This window comes from Cibotium barometz, chromosome 9, assembly GCF_041138505.1.
Source record: "Cibotium barometz isolate CiBa-2024 chromosome 9, ASM4113850v1, whole genome shotgun sequence".
In the NCBI taxonomy this organism is placed as follows: domain Eukaryota; kingdom Viridiplantae; phylum Streptophyta; class Polypodiopsida; order Cyatheales; family Cibotiaceae; genus Cibotium; species Cibotium barometz.
Genome location: NC_141054.1, coordinates 39167443 through 39175098, shown reverse-complemented (window position 1 = coordinate 39175098; position 7656 = coordinate 39167443).

Genomic DNA, 7656 nt, shown 5'->3' with positions numbered 1-7656 from the left:
TTGACACCTTTTCAATTGGTTTACAATGTGAAGGACATCTTGCCTATTCAATTGGTTTACAATGTGAAGGACATCTTGCCTATTCAATTATAAATACAAAGTCTTTGCACATCCTCTCCATGAAGGGATAATAAATAATAGACATGTTCTCATCAACAATTGGTATAATTAGAATATTTGATGCAAGCCCTACAAGTCAAGGTAAAGCATGATGCATTGAGAAAGAAGAATCCATAAATTAATAAGGGGATCTTGGTGATGGGGTTTGTTGATTACAATTCACATAAGCAACTATAGATAGTAAGCTGCTTTTGCAAATTGGAGGGGCCCTTTTGAATGAAGAGGTTTTGTTTTGTTTTATGAGGTTTACATCTTACAAAATGTGTCTTGTAAACTTGTAAGCAGAATGCTATCATTTTTTAGTGAAGAAGTGGATATCCTACTTGCTTGAAGATGTAGGAGGCAAGGAGTTGCCTCATCGTGCACAAACGAGTATTGACTAAAGATATTATATCCTCGTTTTCCATGGCTTTTGCCACATTGTACAAATAAGTATTGACTAAAGATTTACATCCCCATTTTCATGGCTTTTGCCTCATTGCACGAATGAGTATCGACTAAAGATCTTATATCCCCATTCCCCATGGCTACCCCAAAAAAGTTACATGAGGATGTGACAAATAAAAATAACACCCTCTTTCTTTTTCACTTTGTACATAAAGCATCTAAATAGTAGAAAAGTAACGTATTTTAATAAAGGTTTAAGTTGGAGATATTTCACTTATGGAATAATGATATTTCCCCATTCTCCATGGCTACCCCAAAAAATTACATGAGGATGTGGCAAACAAAAATAATACCCTCCTTTTTTCACTTTGTACATAAATCATCTAAGTTGTAGAAAAATAATATACTTTGACACTTATGGGTTCTATAAGGTGGAAATAATTCACTTATGTTATAATGATTCAAATATATACATATGGGCATCAGAGTCTCATCATTGTAAATACATGTGGGAAAGGTGGAATGCATCATTGTAAATACCATAGCTATGGTATTAAAAAAGGATAACGACATGGAGTTTTCTCTAACGAGGAGTAATAAGTTATGGGTGTGAGAGGTTCATTCAACATATCTTTTTCTATCAATACAAAATTTCCATAAAAGGGGAGTCCTTCCCATAAGGGAAATCCTTATCAGTTTCCATGTATTAATGTGGCCTCTCCAAGAAACACAATGACAAGCGATTACCTTGGCAAGCTACAACTATTATGGGTATCTTTCAAGTGGTCGAGCTCGTAAGCCTTAAGGTCTTAAGATCCACACCTCCTTGGGGAGTAGTTTTTCCATCACCATCTCCCGTGAGAGTTGTCATACTGTCGCCTTAGACTATGGGGTCCTCATCCCTCCTCTCACCTCACAACACTCATACCAGCTCACTAGCATGTAGTATAAAAGAAGATTAGACAAAGGATTAGCATAAGAGCGAGACTCTTCTATTGCACAATGGGAGAGTATGCTGTGAGAGAAAGTCACTTATATATACATAAGAGCGAGACTCTTCTATTGCACAATGGGAGAGTATGCTATGAGAAAGTCACTTATATATACAAGGCCATAAGTGTTCACACACACTTAAATTATGGGTGACCTAAGTGGCATTTTGCTTATATAATGCTTAATCTCATACTATATGCATGAAGTACTGAACAGGTCTCACCCATCTCTCACAAATGACACACAACCAACACACCAAGGCAACAAAATCTATACTTAGGGCTTAGCCCCTCACCATGAAACCTGTAAATTAAGCTTTCTTACCAAGAAAATAGCCCACACACTTACAAAGAACTATGGCACACAAAATAAATCATCATCATCACCATCCTCACTCTATCTCCTTCTTGTTCCATGATTGCAAAACAAAGAAAGACAAAGAAAGGAGAGCAAGAGTTGTGCCAAGCAAGAGAGAGAAAAAGAAGCAGCATGCACATAAAGGAGTCCTGCATAACCTCCTCAACCACCTCCCTTCTTTTTCTTTTCTTGATATTATTAAAAATTGAGTACATCTTTTGACCTAAGGTCCGAAGACCTTTCATTTTTGCAACTAAAGAAACTAAAAACGTTTCCTCCAAACCTTCCAAAATTTAAGAAAACTCACACACTAATATTATTGATCATGGCTTTTAAAATTTACGTGGACCTGCTATATTTGCCATGCCAATTTACAATGGATTTTTATAATAAAGCTCATCGAATAAATGATTTTAATAGCCAAAATGCTAAAAATTGTTAATATGAACCAATAAAATGTGCCAAATAATGCACAAAAAATAAGGGTTGTCATTCCTCCTCCAATTAATTGCAAACATCCTCATGAGCACTCAGAAAAGAAAGCTTTGCCTTGGAATTAGCACCACACGTTGATGAAGAAACCACAATCACTGTATCACTTCTCCTTATCTTCTCTCAAACACCAACTCTTCTCACACACTTCACAATTCACTTCATCTCTAGCTTCTTTAACACCAACACTTTATAAAGATCTACCACTTTGACTTTGAAAGAACAAGGCAAAAGAACCTCCCCAAACACCCATAAAAGAAATGCCCACAAATTTGGCAAAGAAGTAATGAAAACCTCCATCAATGAATCTCATACCACATAAATACCCATGGTAAAACCCCCAACAAAACATCAAACATGGAAGCTCTTCTCACAACAAAGAGTTTAGCTTTGAAGCACTCCACCCAGAAAAATGTGTGCATCCCAACTTGAAAAAGGAACAAGAATTTATTAATGCAGAAAAGGAAAAAAAACTAAACTAATGTGATGAGTGGATTGTTAACTTCTTGGTTGGAGAGAAACTATTGGGAAGAAAAGAATTCTCAGGCTCCCATGTGTGTAAAGAATGTAGAAATTGGCTTTCGAAATCTTCTCTATGTTGTGCACTACTGCATATAAAGGAAAACCTTAGTGGCCTCTAGATTTGATTCAAAACCCATGCTTAAGAGAATATTCTTCTCTTGGAGAAATTTGGGTTGCACACATGTAAAGAAAGGGCTAAAATGGACCAAAGAGATTTGGGTTGCACACATGGACCAAAGAAATACTCAGCATAAGAACACCACCTTGTGTAAGGTTCTTCACACAAGGTTCTTTTAAACCTTAGTTTAATTAAGATATAATTTTCAACCTTATCTTCAACAAATTTGCAGGTGACATGGCTTTAATATGGACAAGAAACTCGTAGTGTGGCTGTTACTAGATCTGCATCATAGATGGTGACAAACAACTGGGGCTGGGAGGTGACTCCTCTTCTCAGTATTGTGGAGCAAGCAACTGGCAGTTATTGGGGTGCCATCACCTGTTAGATCTACACATAGAGGCCACGGTCTTATCGCCATAATAAGCCCCAAAAGCCAACCTTGAACCATGAACCTTGAATACCCACCTTTCCTTGCATATTTTGCAATTGACACACAACCAGGGTACCAAGGCAGCGAAATCTATGCCTAGGGCTTTGCCCCTTGCCAATAAAATCTGCAAATTAAGCTTTCTTACCACAAAAATAGCCCACACACTTACAAAGAACTATGGCACACAAAAGAAATCATCATCATCACCATCCTGACTATCTCCTTCTTCCTCCATGATTGCAAAACAAAGAAACACAAATAAAGGAGAGTAAGAGTTGTGCCAATCAAGAAAGAAAAATAAGAAGAAGCATGCACATAAAGGAGTCATAACCTCCTCAACCAACTCCCCTCTTTTCCTTTTCTTGATATTATAAAAATTTGAGTACATCTTTTTGGAATAAGGTCTAAAGGCCTTTCATTTTTACAACTGAAGAAACTAAAAAGTGTCCTCCAACCTTCCAAAAGTTGTGAAAACTCACACACTAAAAATATTAATCATCGCTTTTAAAATTTATATGAACCCGCTATATTTGCCATGCCAATTTACAATGGATTTATATAATAAAGCTCATCAAATAAATGATTTTAATAGTCAAAATGATAAATATTTGTTGATATAAACTAATAAATATGCCAAATAATATAAAAATAGGGGTTATCAAGTATATTCATAGGGAATCCATTCTAGCTTGTTACCACACACTTTTGGAGTGGGAATTGCCATAAGTGCTCCATCACGCTCAAACCATTTTTGAGTGCATGTCCAAGTTATAGGTTTGGACACCGTTGCTTCGTAGATTAATTATACATGCTTATAGTGTCTCTTCCTTTTTTATTTGATGTAGAATTATAATGACAATTGTTGTTAACCCTAAAATGGGTTAATATTCCCTCTTAAAAGAAAGAAAAGGAGAAAGAAAATGCAGAAAACATCAGCAAACCGGATACAAGCAAAGCGAGGACACACACGCGGAGGATGACACTATCAAATACCACACACGCTCCCGAAAGGGGGTGTTGGGGATACACCACGGAGCTCCACAAGCGGGCTCCAAATAGTTCTCTAGATAGGCCCCACGACACAGACGGTATCCAGACTGTCGGTACTGATGGTTTCTCCATCGATACCAATCTTGATGTCCTCCATAGGATTGCCACCATTGATCTCATCTTCCCCCTCCCCCTACACAATTATCTCTTCCCCCACTCCTCTTCCTGCCTCGTCACCCCTCTCTTCCCCCACAACCTCCCCTACTCCTCTTCTTACCTCAACAATACCCACCCCTGCCTCATATTTTTCACCCATTCCCTCCCCCTTTCCATACCCGACTCCTTACTCTACACATGCCTCTCTCCTCCCCACCTAATCCTGCACTCCCTCACAGACCGTCTCCCCCCCTTTCTTCCTCTCTCAGTCAACCCCAACCCTCTACCCCTCACATAGCCCACCACCCAGATCCTCACGTCCTCACCAGCAGGATCATCCTCATCACCGACTCCCCCTCACAGTTCTACTCCCTCCCCCACCTATCTACAGACGACGGACTTCACGAGATTTGGCTTGCAGCTCAAAGCCCTCTTGGACCGATTCTCCCAAGTTCAAGAGACGATTATAGCCTCTCTTGGGCTCAGTTAGCCTCTTCCAGGCTAGATTCCTCACAGAGAGACATGCAGATTAGGGTGCTGACAGAGGAGGCGATGCACAAGGACCTCCAGATTAAATCCCTTACTATAGACACAATTGGGACCCTCTGCACACCGACATGCAGGTCCTACAGGCATCACACAGGACTCTGTCATATTAGGTTTTCACATCAAAAAAGTATTTGAATTTCATATTTCTAAGTTGATTTTCTAAACTATTTGATCATTATGAAGACCTTTATATGATTTACACTACCTTTAAACCACCTTTTTTGGACATGAAAACTCTAGATACTCATAGTCGTAAATTTTGACTAATTTTTCATGTCAACTGAACTTTTGATTTCTCTTCTTTTGAGGTTATCGTGTGGTTTATGTGATTTGTTAGAAAGGCTGGGTAGTATGATTTTAATTACTTTAATGTCAACAATTGAACTTTTGATTTTTCTTCTTTTGAGGTTATCTTGTGGTTTATGTGATTTGTTTAGAAAGGCTGGGTATTATTTTATTTCTTTTGGAGCACCTTTTTGGCATGAGAAACTCAAGATACTCACAGTCATGAGTTTTCATCAAAAAACTTTTGAATTTCCTACTTATGAGGTGATTTTATGGTTTGCCTAATCATTTTGAAGATCATGGAATAGTCCCTAACGTTGTTTAAGCCAATTTGGATGTAAAAAACTTGAATTTTTCACGGTGTGATTTTGTCCCCAACCACTCGTTTTTCACACCAATAGTTTTTCTAAATATAATTCTTTTTATTGGCCTTTATTATTGCCATTTTTATGAAGTCCTAAGCATGATTTATGATCCTTTATGAGTGACTTTCTTGTGCATGAAAAATATGAGATACTCACGGCATGACTATCTTATGAAATTCATGCATGAAGAGTCTTACGTGTTTTCTACATCTTGATTTTCATGGGTGTTAGTGCCCTTCCTTATGCTTTCTCTATTACGCTTCAAAAGGACCATTGGCGGTGACTCCCAAAGTGGGTTCGCAAATAGTTTGAATTGTGCCATTGAGTGTTCTGTTGATTATGTTGATTCTATTGTGGCTTGAGTAATTGTTGAAGCTAGCTGATCAGATGTTGATGCATTTGATGATGTGACTTGTTGCATTCCCTTATTACTTATAGTGTAAGAAAGTTCTTGTAGCTTCTCCATTTTTGGGAGAGGGTCCTTGTGGTTTTTTTTATTACTTATTACTTATAGTGTAAGCAAGTTCTTGTGGCTTCTCCATTTTTGGGAGAGGGTCCTTGTGGTTTTTTTTATTGTTTTTTTGGCTACCACATCATTCGAGACTTGGGTCAGCTTCTACTTGGCACAAATGTTGGTGGTGAGGCTATTCTTTCTTTCATGGCCCTGGGTACCCGAGTGGTGGTATTACCATTATAATGCCCTTGAGCAACGAGTAGACATGTAGACACCCATTTTTGTGAATCTTGTGATGAGGGTAGTGCCTTCATTAATGAGGTTGCTTCCTTTGTGCAAGTTGAGGGGGCCTTTTGGATCTCTTTGGGATCCACACATCTTTATCACCTTTACAGAACCCATGTGCTTGTAAGGCACCCATTTTTGTGAATCTTGTGATGAGGGTAGTGCCTTCATTAATGAGGTTGCTTCCTTTGTGCAAGTTGAGGGGGTCTTTTGGATCTTTTTCGGATCCACGCATCTTTATTACCTTAATAGAACCCTTGTTCTTGTAATAATCTCTTGGGAACCCATAACTAATGAGTTGGAAGAAGGTTTTATCGAGCTCTATAGAAGGGACTGTGTGACGAGTAATATGCTTTCCAAGATTTTGAGATTTGCATTGGGTACATTGCCTTGAGTGTTGCCTCGGTTGGCAAGGTAACCAAATTGGATTTCCACCCTCATAGTAGCCTTCATCTGATAGTTCCACCCACCTTTTAATACCATGGTGATAGCTTGACATTGACTTATGAGGTGGATATACCTTCTTTTGTGGAACTGATGATTGGGTACCTTTTTTAGCATTAGCTTGCAAAGGAGTAGTGATATTTATTAGTTTAGGTAGCATTAATGATGAGGATTAGGTCTTCACGAGAGGGGGTGTTGATGGTGATGACACTTGGATGGATTTACCTTTGCTGGCTGCAGTGATGTCCTTCCATGTTGTCGTCATTGATGATTAAGGTTTGTTTTCAAGAGGGTCGATGACGAGGTTTTTGTGTTTGAAGCCTTTGACTCCTTTGGCGAGGTTTGGTCATCAAAGAGGGGCTCTTGGAGTAGAGGCTTCATCATAAGGTACTACCGCCGATGTAGGGGGTAGGCCTTTATTATCGATAGAAGTCGTTGGGGAGGTTATTTTCTCATACAAAGGGTCTATTTATATTGAAGGTTGTGGATTGTTACCCTTACTAGAGTAAGATTCAATAATCTCTGTTATTGATGTCGACAAAGGGTGTATTGACATTGAAGGTTGTGGTGAGTTACCTTTGCAAGAGTAAAATTTAATTTGTGTTGTTGATGGTCAACATGGTATAAGAATTCAAAGTGGATCTGCCAACTATAAGGTTGTGAATTTAGAGGTGGAAGTCTATTCTTTTGAGTGAAAGGAAAAGGG